Below are 21,506 nucleotides of genomic sequence, written 5' to 3' on the forward strand. Positions count from 1 at the left end.
TGTATGCTTTAGCTGTTAGTTTCACCACCAGCACCAGCTCAAAAGTCAAAAGCACTAAAATGTCGGTTAGATTTCTTTCATTAATACAAGAAACACTTAAAGAAAGGCAAGTTTCCACAGATAGTAGATCTATCTTTCTGTAAAGATATATTTTAAAATGATTATGGAGATTAATAAAATGGTAGTACCATATTGTACTATAGCTGCATTGGGTAGGTACACCGAATCCAGCGAATTTTCATAAGTTGCTTATGAAATTAATGAGTTTAGGAACCATCTATTTAGACGAATTGAGTGGCCAGCTATTTGTAAAGTTCTATATTATAGGTTCCTTTAGGACATTTTCGATTTTTTTTATGAAATAAGGGGGCAAACGAGCAAACGAGTCACCTGATAGAAAGCAACTTCCGTCGGCCATGAACACACGCAACATCAGAAGAGCTGCAGGTGCGTTCCCGGCCTTTTAAGTGGGAATAGGATTACAGGGTAGGGGACGTAAGGAAGGGAATAGGGAAGGGTAGGGAAGGGAAGGGTAGGGAATTGGGCCTCCGGTAAACTCACTCACTCGGCGAAACACAGCGCAAGCGCTGTTTCACCCCGGTTTTCTGTGAGTCCGTGGTATTTCTCCGGTCGAGCCGGCCCATTCGTGGTGAAGCATGGCTCTACCACGTAAACTTTTCCTATGAGTATACCAAATCTGCCTGTAATATTTTCCTGTAATGCTCGCTGTCGCCTACAACTCGCGCCAGCCTCGCTTAGAGCGTCGTCTACCAAAAGGTTGCATCTTTGTCCTCTTCTCACGACCCCAAACTTATTGTTGTTTACACCAGCACTGGCTAAAAATATGTTAATTACTATAGCTTATCAACTAATTAAATGATATGTAAATTAGAAACGAAATTGTAACTGTACACAATATTATATTTTTAGCAGACAAAAATGAAATCGACAAAATCATCTAGGTAAAAACCGGGTAAAAATATAAAATTTCAATCTTTTTATATTTGAAGGCAAAGGTTTGCCAGTGTTGATTACTTTTTGGCGCCAAAATCACTGAACAACTTAAGATTGAATTTGGTATAGTTGGAGATTAGGCTCTGTTTTTGTTCCCGTGGAATTCCGCATTTTCATAAGTAGAGATGCGAGCATATTAGACTTGTATTTAACAAAAGAAACTACAAGCGTCGGCCTACGATCAGTTCGAACAAATAATCAGCGACCATGGGTGCCTTTAACAATTATGAACTAAATGACGCCCGCTCCATTCCGCCAAAATTCAATTTTCGCGCGGGAACCGTAATTTTTTTTGGAATAAAAATTACCTTAAGTCTTTCCCCGGGACTCAAAATGTCTCCATAAAAAAATTAAGCAAAATCTGTTCAGCGGTTTGGGCGTGAAGAGGTAAGAGACAGACGGTATGAATACTTGCAATCTTGTAGTAGAAAGCTGCATAAGCTCTCAAGCATAAAGTATAAAAGGCCCATAAAGTTAATATACCTAGCGGAATAGAGCAACAATCTCGAGCTGTCAAACGAAACCGAAATTGGTTTCATCTGTGTGTAAAAATATGTGTACCTATACACTTACACAAGCATAATTGAACATGAGATTAAATTGTCAACGTGCGGCACATGCCGACTGGACGTCAAAAAAAGAGTGCTGCTGTCATGTATCACACGTCTCTTTTTACCACGCAGTGTTACTGATAGTGACATCTCTCTCGCTCAGGCCTTTGTTTCTCTATTCCGCTAGGTATATTAACTTTATGAGAAGGCCATAAAAATGCACCAAACCTGCGCATACTTCACGGTCATCCCCGGCACATGTTGTGAGGAGTTTCAGTAGATATCACACCGTAATACACTTGGGTGGCTTCCAGAAAAACAGATCATGGCAGTCATCCAGTAGTGCTATCTATCTTGCTGCAAAGGAGTAGGTAAATATGTTGTGCTGTCAAAGAAATAATTTAAAAACGTCCGCGTCAAAGTCTTGATTGTAATATTATATTAAGTACATATTATTTTTGTGTCTGCTTATTTGTCTTTCTGTTTGCAAATCATCTCTTCAAAAACGCGTAAAAGATCTTGAAGATATTTCGAATAATAGGGCAATGAAGAAGTAATTATCAAGCATAGTTTACCGTTTCCTACCCGATAAAGGACCAATAAATTTTAGCGTAATGAAGATGCGGGCAATATCTATAGTTTCTCATAATATGATTGTTATGCAGAAATATGGCTACAGTTTGCTGAAATAGCTAATTTATATTATGTAATTAAAATCTCAAAAAAATGATTCCTGATACGCCAAAGCCAAAATCCGAGTACCGTGACCAAAAGGGAAAAAAACTGAACCCTTAAGGATTCGTCGTGTCTGCAGTCTGTCTATCGGTCCGTCATGTCTCAGCCGCTTTTTTAAGGCCAATCGCTTCAGCCTGTGCCTCGAGCCGTGCGAATCTAACGGTTCACAAAAACAGCACCTCTGACATTCAGCGTTGCATCAGCGACGTGGGAACCATCGACTGTCGAGACTCGAGACAGTGCAGCATCAGCATCAGATGGTCTTAAACTTCAAACTTACTTTAAAACCTTTACAAGATTTTTTAAATTATTGCATTTAAATCAATAGGATATCTATATATATAAAACGGATTTTCAAATGTGTTAGTCGCGCTAAAACTCGAAAACGGCTGGACGGATTGGGCTGATTTTAGTCTTAAAATATTCGTAGAAGTCCAGGGAAGGTTTTAAAGTGACACGAAGTTCACCGGGACAGCTAGTTACTTATATTACTGCAATGTTTTCACGCTATAGGCGGCACCAACGCAGACTATAAACAAAAAGTTTTGTTCGCCGTTTGACAACGTTTCATTTTTTCGAACTGTACATTTTCCGGGATAAAAAGTATCCTAGGTATGTCCTTTCCTGGGACTCAAAATATTTCTATACCAAATTTTAGCAAAATAGGTTCAGCGGTTTGGGCGTGAAGAGGTGATAGAGAGACTGATAGATAGACATTTTTCCCATTTATATAATAAGTAGTGGATGATGTGTGCAACATGTCGGATTTACTTATCTGCTCCGATTTTTTCGTATTATCCCTTCGTTTTGTCTTAGATAATATTTTCTACGGCCTCGAAATCATATATTAATAGACAAAATAACAGATTGATAAAGACAATTTATCAATCATTATTCTCTTTTGCATTTCAACTGTTCACGCTGATTATTATTTAGGAGCTATCGAATAACTTAAAGATGTAAAAATATCCCTTTTTTATGTCAAGAATGAATTTGCAAGTTACATGGTTTTCCCCGTTTAGTGGCTTTTCCGACTAATGTTTATAACTTTTTTTAACCGCTTTACTAATATTGCCAAGTTTTTTTTTCTATTCCTAGATTGTAATTAAAACTCTTAGGAACAGTTAATTACAAATATAAACAAATATTTCCCGCGCAATTAATCTATGTAACATTTGCCGAAATGTCAGGTGGCGCGGGTCTATGGCCGGATACCGCACTGCAATAGTTTTGGTACTTGCTAAATAAGTGTCAATCTGGTTTAACACTAGTGTACATAGAAGTCTCACTGCCGCACTCAGAGAGGGACATTCATTACTTAAATGTAATTAATTTAAAATTTTGCCAAAAGCCCCATGTCACAATATCTGCTGTCAAACTCTTCATTAATCTAAAAGCCGAGCTTTGTGAGGGCTCGCGTCGTCACACCTTGACTGACTGATGATAACACATCTACTTACATATAAATCAAAATTAATATGTTAAAAGCACAAATCAATTGGTGTGATAGTTTTTTCGTAAAGTGTACCATGTAATGTACAGATTGTGGGATATACTAGGGTTCGCTTCGCCCGCCCTGATAAAAGATCTCTGCGTGCGGCAGTAGTTAGTCTTCAGTATGCACACAGTCTATGTTATAGCCAGGCAGCAGAGTGATGCTATTTAATGAACAGGCTCGACAAACCAGTGACTTTATTAAAAAAGTTTCGTATAACCACATCAAGGCTCGACCTTAAAGGGTATGGAAAATCTCGGGCGATTTTAATGAAATCTATAAATTATAATTATGGCAAAATCGTATTTATACATGAGAAAAAATTAAAACAACGTTTTTCCTGTTGACACATAGCATTTGCGTTTATTACCTTGACGTCCATTAAAAAAAGGAAACGCCAAAATGATAAGAGACATTTTGATTTTATCTGTGATCATGACGGTCGATTTATTTGTTTTTCAAAAGCAATTAGTTATAATGGATATCAGTGACTGTGGCAAAAATTATTTTATTAAGTTTTTTTATTAATAATAATTATTATGATATTCTAAATGACATTATATCGCGTTTGAACAATGTTGATAGTATTATGTTTTGATTCCGGATTCAGAAGTGACAACTTTCTGGCATTTACAATATTTTGGCTTGAGCTGATCAAATCAGGTATGCAAGCATCAACGTCGATCACTCCCGCTACAGGCACACTTACGACTCACTCACTACATTGCACTAGCCGCCGCGAACGATGCAGTCGCACTAGACGTTCCAAATTCGAATATTTTCTATTTTCGAATCCATACCATAGACACGGTGTTGTGAATGTTTTTTTTTTTGTGATTTCATTCGGCTATTAAATTGACGGTGAGTATTGTTTTGAATAAAAATTTTAAAATAAAAATTAACACAAAACGTACACAAAAAATATTCTAAAATTCGTGGATAAACCTGGCAGGAATTTTCCCCGAACATTATTTCCACTCAAACAAACTTTCCTCTATTATAATTGAAGTAAAAGCCGAAGGTCGTATTGAGATCCGGTCAGAGCCATTGTGAGGAAACCCTTCGCTAAAGGGTATATGGGTTTCGGAAGGGAAATACCTTAAACTCACAATTCATAAAACTTGTTTAAGATATTCCTTTCCGAAGATAGAATACTTGCTTTAACTTTTATGTAAAAAGCTTTGAAGATTTATATAATAAAACTAAATCGAATTTTATATTAAATAAAAAAAAATATCGTATGTTTTTAATCAATCAATATTTCTGTCTCATGTTCGTTAATAGTGCGAAAAATAGAGTTTTTTCACCCTAAAGAGACGTTGCTCCTGTGGGATACTGCCTACTGGGTGAGCTGAAGGCAAAGTAAGGTAATTAGTACTACGGGTACTGTAATAAATTCTGGCAATAAGGGTGCTGACTGCTGACTGGAAAACGCGCAGAAAACGCGCACGTCTGAACGCACCCTAACCCATATTTTATTCAAAATTAGGTATCAACAAAACCCTTAAAAGCAGGCACTGCCCACCCGCGGGTTAAAATACTCTAAGGTAATATCCCCGTTATTTATTACATATAATTAACCCTCGGGCGCTGGCGGGGTGAAGCGGTGTAGGGAGTCGAAACTACCCCAAACATAAATCATATTGTTTTAATTTCGCGTATCCATTATTGCCTAAACTAAATGTACACTTGGTAGTTATAATAAACTATATACACAAGGTTACAAGGTACTTTTTTGAATGAGTTTTTTACATTTTTTTAGCGAAAAATGTGTCATATTTTGGTAAAAATGGCCCCGTACGAGTTCTTCTCGCCGGATCAGTTCCCGAACCGGTGGAGGTCAACAATTATATAAAAACATATGTTTCATTAATAAAAACATTTTAATGTAACTTATTTTGATAGGACACCGATAATATTTAGGCACAGATCATTATAGCTACGTAAACTCTATCTATTACTATGCAAAAATGTACGGTGCACATGGAGTAGAAAGCTATTAGAGTTTATGGAAAGAACATAATATTATGACCCCTAAACAAATTGATGAGATCTCCAAGACTGATCACATGCCGACCTGACCAGATTCATGTACCTACCATCGAGGAAGTTGATTCCTATGCAATTGACAGACCAACGTTATTTGGTCGAATATGTCAATTCAATGTTAATTGTGATCTGTCAGCTGGGTTTGACGTAACGCGACTAAACTACTTAGGTCCCCGATTTGCATAGGAATCAACTTTTCTGATAGTACTATCGGGAAGTAGATTCCTAGGCAGATGGGGAATCTACGTACTTTGGTCGCGTTACGTCAAACCCAGCCGACAGATCAAAATTAACATTGAATTGACATGATTCGACCAAATGACGTTGGTCTGTCAACTGCCTAGGAATCAATTTCCTCGATGGTACAAACAAGGGAACAAAACGAGTCGAGTCAGAGCAGCCTGCGATCAGTCCGATCGGCACGATCGACCTCCCGTAAAAGGCGTAAAAGGCAATGTTCATGCTTACATACCTATATACCTAACCTTTGACCCTAAAGTAATAACACTAATAACTTTCCACTCCAATCAAAATTGCAATTATAATACCAACTATTAAATTTTGAGTTAAGTATATTGATCGTAAAATAGTTATTGGCTTACTGTATTTCTAATTACCTGAAAAGTTGTGAGATTTCGTTTGAGAAAATAATTGTGCTTTTATGGATTTCCTCTAAAATATACTTTAATGATCCATACTAATGAAGAATTGTCTGACTGTCTGTTACCCCGCTTATACTGTTTAGATCAGAGTCACTCTTCATTCCACCAAAGAGACTTGAAAAGTTCCTCGTCTTCTCCTTCCATTTTAAGCGAACGCTCTTAAGAGGATACACCAAGGGCGAGAGAAATTAAAAATAGGTTTTTGAAAATGTATTACTGTCTCACCAATCTCAAGTCTCCCACCGCAGAGCGCGATAGAGACAACACGACAAAAGTTCTAATAAAAGAACAGAAAATCTTCGATTCGTTGTCCGCTGATTCCTTCTCCAAAACTTAACCAATTTAAGTTCTTTTTTCATTAAGAATTAAAGCAGGGCTTGGGCTGTGTTCCCATGTTTTTTTTTTTTTTTGTATATTCTAGCCAGTTCTGTTTTCTGGGTGTTTGAACACAGAGGAAAATCTGGCCATTTTTTTTTTGGGTTTTTGAACGTTCTTATCTTTTTTAACAATAAAATTATGAAAAAAAGAAAACATAGGGACATGCTAATAGTGGCCATAGATATTCAGGAAAAAAATCATAACTCTACCGGCATTATCCAGGTAGGAAACAGGGGACAACGTTTGTATGGAAAAAGGGCGGTGTGGAGCGTAGCAGAAATTTTCTCTGATTGTACCATCTGAACGTGGCGCAAAACGGGTAATGGAGATTAGCAAGTTTTGCAATGGTGCCAGAGTGCATTCATGTTTTCTCTAGTTTCGATAGTCAAGTTAGTTTTATTTTTTATTATGCATATCGGCATAATAAATAACTTCGCTAGCGAAACTGGCGAATGCATTTTGACTATTAGCACTCCGGTTCCAGGTCATCACTGACAGGAGACAGAAACGTCATGTAGGTTCTGGACGATACTGCACTTGTCACTGTGATACACTATGTCGTTCTCGGCTTGCACAGCCAGGAGAAAAGCTGTTCGACAGACCAATCCATACTAATATTATAAATGCGTAAGTGCCTCTATCTGTTACCTCTTCACGCCCAAACCGCTGAACCAATTTTGCTGTAATTTAGTATGGAGATATTTTTAGTGTAGCGAAAGGATATAGAATACTTTTTATTCCGAAAAAATGTACGATTGCCTGTGATAAACGAATTTTGGCGCAACGGAGTTGCGGGCGTCATCTAGTATGCAATAGACGTAAAGGCCAATATTACCTATCAATAATTACAATAATTTATGATTACACTGGCGAATGGCGGTGTAACGGATGTACAGAACTCCCGTTACCAATTATATCTCGAAATACCTCAATAAAATAAATTACATCTCATAAACGTGATGAAAACGTATAAAGTTTTCAGTACTCGGTTTATTGTTATAAAACATTGTTATGTTTTATTGTAAGTGAAGTCAAAGATTCCAAAACTTTTTGACCGAAAAAAATTGCTAAATATTATTCAAAATTTGTAATTGTTCTCAAATCAAAAAAGGTTTTTCCTTTTTTTGGCCGAGAAAATGTTGTAATGTTGTTTTACTTCCCATAAGGCACGAGGGCTTTCTATTTTTTTTATATGCCACGGACCACCATTGATAGGTGACAGGTGTGTCATATTCTGCATCTGAGAATGCTGAAAGAAACCGCTTCTACGCCCTGAAAGCACATCGCACCAAACTTTTATTTTAGGGTGTGACGCAATTAAGGATTTTGAATAAAAGAATTAAGACAAGGTTCAAGATTAGCAGATTGTTTAAATAAAATAAAGATATTAAGTAAAAAATAAGTTTTTCTAAAATTTCAGCTTGATAACTTTAGTATTTTTTTTTTGTTATGAGCCTTTAAAGTTGGATAGATAAGTCGAGTTTTTTACATAAATTAACTAAATATTTATTTACTATTCGATAGCTTATGCAATTAAAAGCAACTTTTGTCATGAAAACACTTTCATAAACGCAATATTTAATATACCTATCAAACAAAGTTCTCCCCCGATACATACAATCTACAAAACGGTGACGTCATAATTTCGTAGCACTTTGTATGGAGTATTTCGGGAAGGTCTACTTTATTAGATTTTTTAATTGTGATGATGATGATGAACTTGGAAAGTTTTTAAGCTAACAGTATAATTCTTTCGCCGATGTTTCTACTTTTGGATGGTCCTAAGAAGAAAAAAAAATGCCTATTCATCTGCCGCTAGGAGCCAGATCCGACTTACACTGGGCCCTCCTGGTGGATTCATGTTTCCAAAAACAATCAATAACAATTTTTCGACCCTTCCACCTGCCATTATGTAGCCGTAGGTTCTTTCATGTTAAATAGCTGTCATAATATTATGTAACGAACTTCAAAACCCTCATTGACGGAGCCATTACATCCAGGACAAGTTTTGAAATATTCTTCTGTTCTTTTAGCTTTTGAATTAAATTGGACAAACACAATCTTGCTTTACTTATATTTTGTAATTCCCCATTCGAGGTTACGCCAGTTCTTCTCACCGGGTCAGTTCCCGAACCTGTGGGAGGCCTCATGTAGACGTTCTAAAAGTGTTAATTCTATTAACCTATTTAGAAATACATATTTTGATATTGAAAAAAATAATATAAGTAAATAAAAATTGTGTACAGCAAGTACTAATAATTAAAAGTATGGTGTAATTAATATCATATTGTGTGTACCCTAAAAGTGGTGAAGTAAAAGTTTTGGCAATCGCGATATGAGCTGGGAAAGTAGGTGACCAGATCAAATTCCGATATGACGAGCATAATTGCGTGCTGTTTACCGCACGTCCGAAGGCTTATTTGTCTTACAAAGCTGTCGTTCTAGGCCTTTCTTCTTTAGCGGCTAGGCTTCCCTTGTTTAGCGACTAGACTTCTCTTCTTCAGCGGCTAGGCTTCTCATATTTAGCGGCTAGGCTTCCCTTCTTCAGCGACTAGACTTCTCTTCTTCAGCGGCTAGGCGTCTCATCTTTAGCGGTTCGGCTTCTCTACTTTTGTGCTCTTTTTGGGATAAACAAAAATGTGAAACTCGCGTCGCGTCGCGGGTTGACCTAATCGATAATTCGTAAGACGACGAGAGTGTAGACCGTCGGTGCATAGTAGAGGAAGAGATACCCCCCCCCTTTGTACCCAGATCTGGTCAAAGGATAATAAACTTAACAAGTTCAACTAATTATAGATTTTCTATTAGAATCTAAATCCATACTAATACTATAAATGTGAATGTATCTACCTGCCTGTCTGTTTGTTACCTCTTCAAGTCTTCACGCCCAAACCGCTAAACATATTTTGCTGAAAAATATATCGCAAGAAATCGTCCCGAATCACACGTTTTGTCTGTGAACTAAGTATCATTTTAACAATAGATCTAAGTTTCGGAAACAATAGCTTTAATAATGATTTGATATTGGCGTTGAGCCCCTGGGGTTCATCAAACCAGATATCACACTAACCGCCATTAAATTGTAATGATTGTCATATAAACCATGTCACAAAAAATTAAGTGTCGGGATAAGATAATAATCACTTTAAATTAACGTTTAGGGCCAATTCACACGGACGCTTTTTTCAATGAAAGGAATATTTCGGTAGAGAATATAACACCGGCCTATAACTGTACTATAATATTATGCCGCATTTAGAAAACTTCGATAGTGCGATGCAGGATTACGGCACTAGTTTGGTCCGCCACTAAATGAAGCAATAATTAGTACAGTCCCACACACATCCCACGGACATCGGCCTACAGACTTCATCTCTACACTCCATCCATAGATATCTTGCCTCTAAGTTTAATATTATAGTTCCTATGTGGTCAGCATAAGGTTCTGACGAAGTGCAGACATTGCGATTCAGTTATTTAGGTTAATATATGTCAATATATTAATTTATCTTCATTACGGACAGCTAACGTCTTAATTTAGCCGGTTATTATCGATAGCGCAAGGTAATTAGAATTGAAGTTGTATTTGTGTTCAATAACTGCATTCCTATATGAAGAAAACACCAAGTATGAATTATGATGATGTTCGCCTCAAATATAACATACTTATCTAGATGACGGACGCAACTCTACTGCGCAGAAATTCCTTTATCGCGCGGGAACCGTACAATTTTCCGGCATAAAAAGTACACTATACTATGTCCTTTCCCGGGAGTGAAACTATCTCCAAACCAAATTTTAGCATAAACTGTTCATCGGTGTGAGTGGGTGGCATGAAGAGGTAATAGACAGACAGACAGAGAATTATAATGACAGCTGTTTGACACGACAAAGACGCTTTTTGCTACATAGCTCTAAGCAGCTGGTAGGTGGTATGTAGGAAAGTGTCGGAAAATTCTTATTATCAGTTTTTAAAATCACGAGTCCAGCGGCGCTTTTTGTGAGTCAAATATGCTCTAGTGGCGAATGAAATTAAAAAAAAAATACATACAGCCGAACATATTACCTCCTCCTTTTTGGAAGTCGGTCAAAAACCATTCAAAACTCTACATTCACAATTCATACACACTCAGTCATTAGGTACTGATACACCTTGTCATAGAAACTAAACTTTCGCCCTTATGATTAGTCGTTTCCTTGGTTTCCTCTGCTGGACTCAAACACAACCCACAAAAATAATGTCATTTGTTCAACAAACGTCATATTTTTTAAGGATGGAGGCCATGTTCACACGGCACAATGCAGCACGTTTCCTGCACGTTTTTTTTTTTTTGCAGTATACGTCTTATCGAATAAAAAATGGTGCACACAATGTATAAAGAACCATTTACACGTCGATAAACATTGTACTGCACGATTTGACGGTATACTGCAAAATAACGTGCAGAATTGTGCCGTGTGAACCTACTATCTCATAATTTGTTAAGGATTAAGGATTTACTCTATCAGTTTAGTTCTTACATTTCGAAAATAGTTTTCTAAATCCCTGCCTGCACCGGCTAGATCTTCCGAAGAAAGAAACAGCCTTTGCCACTGCAGTGAAAAGCTCAATCCTACTAATATTATAATACTATATACTTAATACTAATATTATAAAGGCGAAAGTTTGTTTGGATGTATGGATGTGTGGATGTGTAGATGTATGGTTGTTTGTTACTCTTTCACGCAAAAACTACTGAACGGATTTTAATGAAACTTTACAATAATATAGCTTATACATCAGATTAACACATAGGCTACAATTTTAACCGATTTTCAAAATGGGGGAGGTGTTATGTTCGTTTTCTTATATTCAACGATTACTCCGCCGTTTGTTAACCGATTGTCAAAATTTTTCTATTAAGAAAAATTTGGTATTATATTCACAAAAGTGGTGATCTGATGAAGGATCCATAAGTAATCGAGGGAACTCCTCAAAACTTATAGGGAAACGTGTGGTGACTTCGGTTTCGTGAGAAGTATTCTAATCATATTATGCTACCAAAAAGTAAGATTTTGCACCGAGATATACCTGGTATACCGTGGTTCGGAAGGTGCTGAGAGAACTCCTGATTCTTTTTAGATACAAGTTTGGGAGTTTCGGCGTTGTTTTAAGAACAGAAAGCGTATGCTACTGTGCAAATTACATTCATCATCATCATCATCACTACCGTATTATACCATTTCATAGTCTTTTAGATCGAGACTCGAGTTTGTCAAGCGATAGGTAATTAAAAAAAATCTATACCTACCTAATATTATAAACCTGAAGAGTATGTTTGCTTGAACGCGTCAATCTCAGGAACTACAGGTCCGATTTAAAAACTTATCTCAATGTTAGATAGATCATTTATCGAGTAAGACTATAGGCTATATTATATTATCACGCTAAGACTAATACGACCGAAGAAACTCAGGAAAATGTGGGAAAAACGGGGGAAATATTTTTTATGGGAAAACGTACGGTTTCTGTAAAATTCCTAATTTAGATCATCTACAGCTAGTTAATAATAACTAGGTATTTGACCGAGCTTTGCTCGGTATTCGATAAAACACGAATAGAATGTCATTTTCTAAAAATGATTCCTAGCTAGATCGATTTATCGCCCCCGAAACCCCCTATATACTAAATTTCATGAAAATCGTTGGAGCCGATTCCGAGATTCCAATTATATATATACAAGAATTGCTCGTTTAAAGATATAAGATAACTATTAATATCAATCGACGGTTCACACTAGTGAGGACCTGGGGATGTTAACGTCTAGGTTAGTCGTTAGGCGGGTCTTAGCGGCTTTCTCGACCTAAGTTCAAAGGCCTAGCTTTCTAAACCTAGGCATCAGTTACATTGCTCGCTTTAAGATAATAGAATTTAATGATCAATGCGATTTTCAGTTCATTTTTGAGCATCATACCTAAAAGGTAAAAATTGCACCCTATTAAAAAATGTTATTTTGCACATTTTATTCCGCAATTTGAATAAATAATTGTAAGGAACACTGACTGCCCCACTCAGAGATGAATATTAATTACTTTACTGTAATTAAATTATGATTTAGACATAAGCATTATACGTCGGAGAGCCATGCTTCGGCACGAATGGGCCGGCTCGACCGGAGAAATACCACGTTCTCACAGAAAACCGGCGTGAAACAGCGCTTGCGCTGTGTTTCGCCGAGTGAGTGAGTTTACCGGAGGCCCAATTCCCTTCCCTATCCTCCCCTGTTCCCTTCTCTTCCCATCCCTACCCTTCCCTATTACCCTATTCCCTCTTAAAAGGCCGGCAACGCATCTGCAGCTCTTCTGATGCCGCGAGTGTCCATGGGCGACGGAAGTTGCTTACCATCAGGTGACCCGTTTGCTCGTTTGCCCCGTTCTTTCATAAAAAAAGCCCCATACATCTGTCAAACTCTTCATTAAGTTTAATCATAATTAATTGTCACTGACTTCAGTGTCGTTGTGCGTGAGTTGGACTCTCGCTAGATCGATTGTTTTGACACGTCTTCCCATTATTCCTAATCATGGCTTACACCTCAAACCTCAAACCACAAAATATATACAACCTCAAAATATTCATTTCCACTTGACTAGTAAAATTGACGAATTGAATTGATAGGCAACGCACCTGCAGCTGTTTTAATGTTGCGAGTGTCCATGGGCGATGGTAGTTGTTTCCATCAGGTGACTAGTTTTCTCGTTTACCCCCTTATTTTATATAAAAAATGTTTCGTCAAGTTGTAATGACCAGCCAAGTTATAAACACCATGATTCACTGTGGTCACACGACCTTCATCGCAAAGAAAGCCAGTACCTACTTAGAAATCATTAGTTTGTTTAACCTTAGCACTGACTCACCTAATGGCTAATACGACAAAAATCAGTACTAATTGGAACATTTTATGATACTATAGCCGCACTTAAAGACACTTAATGATAACTCAACTTTAATTTAATGCAAACCTAAGAAAATCCATCGTCCATTTCAGTGCTTATCTTTCCTATTTTTTTTTTATTTTTTTATTATGAAATAAGGGGGCAAACGAGCAAACGGGTCACCTGATGGAAAGCAACTTCCGTCGCCCATGGACACTCGCAGCATCAGAAGAGCTGCAAGTGCGTTGCCGGCCTTTTAAGAGGGAATAGGGTAATAGGGGAGGGTAGGGAAGGGAAGGGAATAGTTGAGGGTAGGGAAGAGAATATCGTAGGGGTTAGGGGATTGGGCCTCCGGTAAACTCACTCACTCGGCGAAACACAGCGCAAGCGCTGTTTCACGCCGGTTTTCTGTGAGAACGTGGTATTTATCCGATCGAGCCGGCCCATTTGTGCCGAAGCATGGCTCTCCCACGTAAAATGTATATTATGTAATGTAATCTCCTAATGTAGAGTACCTAATAGTAGCCTAAAACCAGAGGTCAATAGTTGCCTATGTCACGTCAAGTCAGTGAAGCCTAACGATTAAATTACACTCGACATAAAATATGCAGTAATTAATACTGAGCATCAATCAAAAACGCATGCCGAGTTTTTCGCAATCCACATGTTTTAGGGTTCCTCAGACAAATTATACCTTCAACTTTTTAACGAGGGTTAATCCATTCTATACGTTCAAAAGATTATTTTAAAATATATTTGATCGAAAAAAACGATTCATGCAGGATTTTACGGTCGGATCTTAGGATAATATAATATAATATGTCAGCGGCTTAGATTTAACACTTAGTTAAAATATGTTTAAAATGTTTATTCTAGGAGAGATGAGCCAGAACTTAGAAAAATAATGGCAAATCGTATTTAAAGCTGTTAAAAAATTATTATAAAAGCTTATAATAATATGTAGAGATTTTCGAGTAAGATGCTAGTTTCTTCCTTATGTCACCACTCACCAGTCGGCATATTAGGAGCAATTTTGTTTGACAGTGCAAATTTTACTATGGATCATTATAAAATGTTTATCCCCTTTCCATCTTATTTATTTCAAATCATCCTCGGTCCCAAAACCTTATCAGAAATATGAATATTTTTAAATTTTTAGCTACCCACTCCATCCACTCACATCATCAATTTTAATAAAATTTAAGTCTCTTATTATGAATTTATTTTGTGCGGAACTGCTAAGCACACGTTATTTCGCGCTTGTCCAGTGCGTTACATCAACACAAGAACAACTTCACCACTTTTATTTCGGTTCGTTAATTCGCTCTACTTGTGTGATATATTAAACAAACTCCTCTTTTGAAAGTCGGTTAAAAATCTTCCAAATATATTAAACAAAAATTAATTTAAATGTTGTTAGACTCGCTAAAACTCGAGATCTGCCGATTCGACTGATTTTAGTCTTGAAATGTTTGTAGGAAGTCCAGGGAAGGTTTATATAAGGGGAAGTAATACGAAGTTCATCTAGTCAATGACTATTACAGATATCTTTTCGATTCGTAATGTATAAAACAGGGAAAAAAAACATGATTCGGCTTGGTTAGGTCGACTCGTCAACTCTACTAATTGAAAACTGCGTTCTCAATAAGTAGAGCGATATATTTTCGATATATTAATTCGATAGATATATTTGAATTTTTTTTTTCACATTTCGTACTATGGTACGAATATTAATTACTTTACTGTAATTAATGGTATTATTCATTTAATATTATTTATATAAAAAACTTATTAAAAATAAGAAATGAATTTTGAGATTAAATCTGCCATATTTAAAAATGTTTAGTCTACGAATTCTGAATTAGTTTCAGAATTCGTAAATACATGCACACGCGAGAAGTTACTTAAAAATTATTTTTAATTTTTAAGTAAATTCATAGTTATCTTTAAAGAATTGCAGTATTATAACTTCCGAGAAACAAAAGAACATTCTTAACCCAATAAAAGTCACAAATAGGAACATTTAATACCTAAAACAAGGGTCGTGTCAGAAGTGAGGGTTGTAGCAATAACATCGACACCTTACTGACATCACGAAATAGAGAAATGCCAAATAGAATAAGAAATAGAACATGCCAAGTAATTTCGCGCCTTAGAGGCTTCGGTTCTGATATTGTGTTGACTATTTGGTGTTGATCCAATTTAATACAAAATTAAAGATAGGTGTAATGCTACTACCCTCAAAATTACTAATCTACTGAACAATGAGATGATAAAAATGCTTTGTTTATACGAACTATTTCCTGGATGCCTTGGTTCTAGATGACGTCCGCAAATCCGTTGCGCCAAAATATGTTTATATTATGTATACTAGATGACGCCCGCATCAAATTAGTTCATAGCGTAGGAACCGTACATTTTTCCGGGATAATAAATATCATATGTCCTTTCCCGGGACTCAAAGTATCTCCATACCAAATTTCAGCAAAATCGGTTCGGCGGTTTGGGCGTGAAGAGGTAACAGACAGACAGACGGACAGACAGACAGACACGCTTTCGCATTTATAATATTAGTATGGATATTATCCTTTCCCCAAGCTCCACACCAAACTTCAGCAACATCGTTTCGGGCGTAAAAAGATAATTATAGACATACAACCTTTCGCATTTATAATATCAGTATGGAAGTAAAGAAATATCAATAATACTTACTTCTTTATTAATGTTATAATTATAAATGCGAAAGTGTGTCTGTCTGTTTGTCTTTACGTCCGAAGACTCCGAACCGCTGGACCGATTTTGCTGTTTGGCATGGAGATACCTTGAGTCCCGGGAAAGGACATAGGGTACTTTTTAATCCGAAAAGTGTACGGTTCCCGCGTGATAAACGACTTTAGGCGCAACGGAGTTGCGGGCGTCATCTAGTTATATTAATATTTAGAAGGCTATATAAAGGCTACAAAGGAGAAGGCTATAACACTAAATATATGTGGTACAGCCTCAGCAATCACATACGATTTAGCCGCAGTTGACACAGTTAAGGCTCTCTCACGTGTTTCCGTATTTCATAACAGCGCGGGACGGGTTGTTGTCTATTTAAGTATTGCTAGAGCACTAGACGCTCCACTGAACTTCTGTGCCAATTCTTGATGGTGTGTATGGCCAGGAGCAGCGCGGGGAACAGCCTAGATTAAGCGTTGAGCGAGTTACGACTTACGGTACAGTGTTAATTATGTTATTACTTGATGAATGGTTATTATTTAATATTTTAATTATAATTAATAGTTATTATTTGATGAATGGCGAATTTGTAAGTCAATTGTATACAATTCAAAGAAACTAAGTAGATATTATTCCCTAACGCTAGTGGACGTAGTTATACACGTAAAATTTAGGCTTTGGCCAAACCTACGCGTCAGTAACGCGGGACGCGAGCGGGACAGGACGGGAGCGTCTGCTACGCGAAAATGCGCGACTACGATGCGAAACCATAGATTATTCAATATTCCCGCTCTGTCAATGCGAACGTCCCGCGTAGCAGACGCTTTCGCAGTCGCTTTGGTCACATAGGTTTGGCCAAAGTTTAAATTTGGCGGAAAAACGAGACACAATAGCTTATCTATTTTTATCGCGGCCGGATGTGGCTGCTTGGGGCTCTTCAGTATCTTAATCAAGATCATATTCTATCTGTAGGATTCTCAAGCAGCTGAGAGTTTAACAAAGCATCACTGGTAAACTAAACGGCGTTTTATAGTCTCACAAACTGTTTTGAATCTCATCTCATGAAAAAATCTTTATCAAAAATATAGGTAAATACAACAGGTGAAGAAGGAATAATCGTGGCAATTATTATCTATGGTGGTCATCGAATGTGCAGCAACACACGATTTTTCCTCAATCATGGCGTTATATCTATTGCCATCCATTATAGCCTCACGTGTAGACACATGAAGGTTCACTTCACAATGCGCTTTTAATGGCCCCACCGAGGGCGTTGAACCATGCCAGTACATCCGGCGTGCGTAGAAAAATTATAACTACCTAAGTATTCCGGTCCTCTGATCGGCTGTTTGGCTGCTCGCTCATATCTAATGAACGGAATTAATCATAATTAGTTAACGAAGATTGATTAGTTTGGGTGTGGCTTCAGCAATTATCTTGTGTGGCGAAATCTTGGAAGTCCATACTAATATTACAAATGCGAAAGTATGTCTGTTACCTTTTAACGCCCAAACCACTGAAACGATTTTGTTTTTTATTTTTTTTTATGAAATAAGGGGGCAAACGAGCAAACGGGTCGTCTGATGGAAAGCAACTACCGTCGCCCATGGACACTCGCAGCATCTGCTGCAGGTGCGTTGCCGGCCTTTTAAGAGGGAATACGCTCTTTTCTTAAGGATTTGCAGGTCGTATTGGTCCGGAAATACTGCCGGTGATAGTTTGTTCCAGAGTTTTACAGTGCGCGGTATGGCTTTGAGTCCCAGAAAAGGACATAGGATACTTTTTGTCCCTGAACTTTCTTAAAGTGTGACTTTGTGGGTGTCTAGCAGTGGAAAGCAACTGTCAAACGGCACTGAAAGACGAGATTCCTCCACTTACCGCGAAAAATATAAGCTATGAAATTGAGCTTTACTCTTTCTGGAAGGTCAGTTAGATCTTCAGAACTGGATACCTTTTAAAGTAACCGCGACCAAAACTCCATAGTTGCTGGTCGTTCTTATACCTCTGTAAAGGCCATGAACCGGTAAACTTTCAGCTTTACGAAACGCAGGCTCTCTTACTCTGTATGGGGATAAAATAGAGGATGACAGATTGTATAATTATAATAATACTTCTTAACGCGAGCGAAGCCGCAGGCAAGAGCTAGAAGGGAATATTTCGCAAAGATCGGAGCAGAGGTCGCCACTAACACATACAGTAAAATATAATCTTACATGCTGCACACGTCATATCAGAATATTGACGGAAACGTTGTCAAACGAACAAAACTTTTAGTTTTTTTTATGAAATAAGGTGGCAAACGAGCAAACGGGTCACCTGATGGAAAGCAACTTCCGTTGCCCATGGACACTCGCATCAGAAGAGCTGCAGGTGCGTTACCAGCCTTTTAAGAAGGAATAGGGTAATAGGGGAGGGTAGGCAAGGGAAAAGGGTAGGGGATTGGACCTCCAGTGAACTCACTCACTCGGCGAAACACAGGGCAAGCGCTGTTTCACGCCGGTTTTCTGTGAGCCCGTGGTATTTCTCCGGTTAAGCCAGCCCATTCGTGCCGAATCATGGCTCTCCCACGTACAAGTTTACTATTTATGCTGGTACTGCCTCTAGCGTAAAAACATTGCAGTAATATATCCTATTGAAACAGACTAAATAAAACAAGAAACAAAACAATCACATCAACATCTATCAAACTAACTATTATTAACCTAGACATGTTAAACTAATATTACAATATGACGCTTGATTCAGTCGCGTAGCTAACCGAGGACCCTGGGGCAAGCAAGTAGGGTCCCAACGTGGTCCCAACCAATTTCGACCTAACACGCAAGACTTTTTAATGTACTCGTAATTAACATACTATATCTACATTGCCAGTTAGCTTTTGCAAGTTTAAGGGCCTGTTTTACTGTTACTTCACCTAAAAATATCTAAAAAATACCTTAGAAAAAAACAGAGCCTACAAAACATCTAAAATATTTTATAGAATGTAAATCAGAGATTGAGGGCCGCCTAAGCTTGGGGGCCCCGGGACGCAACACCTTGGCCCTTAAAAGCTACGCCACTACTTAGATCTCTGATTAATGGAGTAGAGATCTATTTATCTATTCGTGATGATTGATAGTTTGGGTTTCCTTGGCTCGTGACGTACTTGTAAGCTTTTAGATCATTCCTTATAAGGCAATTAATCCATAACGCCGAGATGTCATTTATTATCCTTGTTATAACGAGATCTAACGATCTATAAATGGATCATTCAATGCAAAATTGAAATTTATGATCATCATTACGAACTCTATGTCATCACGCGAACCAAAAGGGCTTTTTTTAATGAAATAAGAGGGCAAACGAGCAAACGGGTCACCTGATGGAAAGAAACTACCGTCGCGTCGCCCAATGGACACTCGCAACATCAGAAGAGCTGCAGGTGCCTTTTATGAGGTAATACGCTCTTTTCTTGAAGGTTTGCAGGTCGTATAGGTCCAGAAACACTGCTGGTGACAGTTCGTTCTAGAGTTTTACAGTACGCGGTAGAAAGTTACGCGAAAAACGCACGGTGGAAGACTGCTACATTATAATAATAAGCATAATATTACACGGATAAGCACCTTTCAAAAACGTGCTGTGTCTAAATAAAATCATGAAAACATTTTCTAATGTAATAAACTATTTACCTAATAATATATGATAATGATTTTGTTTGATCCAAAAAATCAGAAGTAGCTTAACGGTTACATCGGTGGCATAATTATTACTCACCTAATGCACGTAATTTCGATGTCAAAACGAAAAAAAACAAACGTCAAATTTGAAATTAGAAGCGACATGGCCCGGTTTTTCCCGCGCGTGTCCTGAAAGTATGACGCGAACCCGGATGTGGTCAGCTACCGTTACCGCTAGATTTTGTCAATAACATAATAGAGTGCAGTTGCTTTTTAATTATATCAGGGCTGACACAAGCTGTTTCACGAGTTTTTTTTTCGATAAAACTTTTAATGGAGTTTTCTTTTCAGAACGTCACTCTTTCACAAACACTTTTGCGATAAAGTTTTAAAATTTAAGAAATAACAACATTTTTACGATTAAACCAGCACTCGGTTCTTGCGTGTTCTTAATATTGTCTTGCATTACGTTAATAGTTTCCAATTGTTATTATTTGTGATTGAAAATATAGGCATTTTAGCGTATGCTATTAAAAAAAATAAACTTAACGGCAGGCGCCAACCATTTTGGGCTATGTACGAATTTATTAATTTGCTTTGGGTTCAGTAGATTTAAAAAAAACAGCACGTTAAAAATTTATTTCTTAATTACTTATTTATAATTATCTTGTTTAAATATAGATGTCCCAAAAACATAAGCTATCATATAACCATTAAAAATATAAAACTGGTTTGATTAGTCATAATTAAAAAAACAGTATGTAAATAAAATTTTATATTTGTTTAAAGTCGTGATTAATTTGATAAGTTTTCCATTAAAAAGTTATTTATGTCTCAAAAAAACATCGGCATTTTGCACTCTTTGGGACAACAGTAATTTGATAAAGTTGTGATTTCGGTAGCCATTGAAATCAGGCCAGTTACGCAGGAGTAATTTTATAGTGCCAAAGTATATGCGCAGTACAAAAGATCTTTTACTCTCGTAACCCAGTGACAGACAAATGACTGACAAGACTAACGAGAGATCAGGCGCAGGACCAATCATTTTTAACCTGACTTGATTAGTAATCATTGTTTGACTAAAAGACAGGCCTAGCCTAGCTTAGGTACCACCAGTCTTGGCCAATGTAATAATAATTAATTATTCCCAAATAAGTATACTTACAGCACTTAATTACTTTCGACAAGAATGTACTGTTAAACAGCTCTATATTGTTATTGCACTGAGAAATAAAAAAACTTGAGAGGTGTCAAGGGACACCCGAATGGAACGAAGTTATTTCTTATGTTCAAAAAACCTGAATACACTCAAAAAAAATTTAAAAGAACGCCA

The sequence above is a fragment of the Aricia agestis genome, chromosome 12 (genome assembly GCF_905147365.1).
Source record: "Aricia agestis chromosome 12, ilAriAges1.1, whole genome shotgun sequence".
Classification (NCBI taxonomy): Eukaryota; Metazoa; Arthropoda; class Insecta; order Lepidoptera; family Lycaenidae; genus Aricia; species Aricia agestis.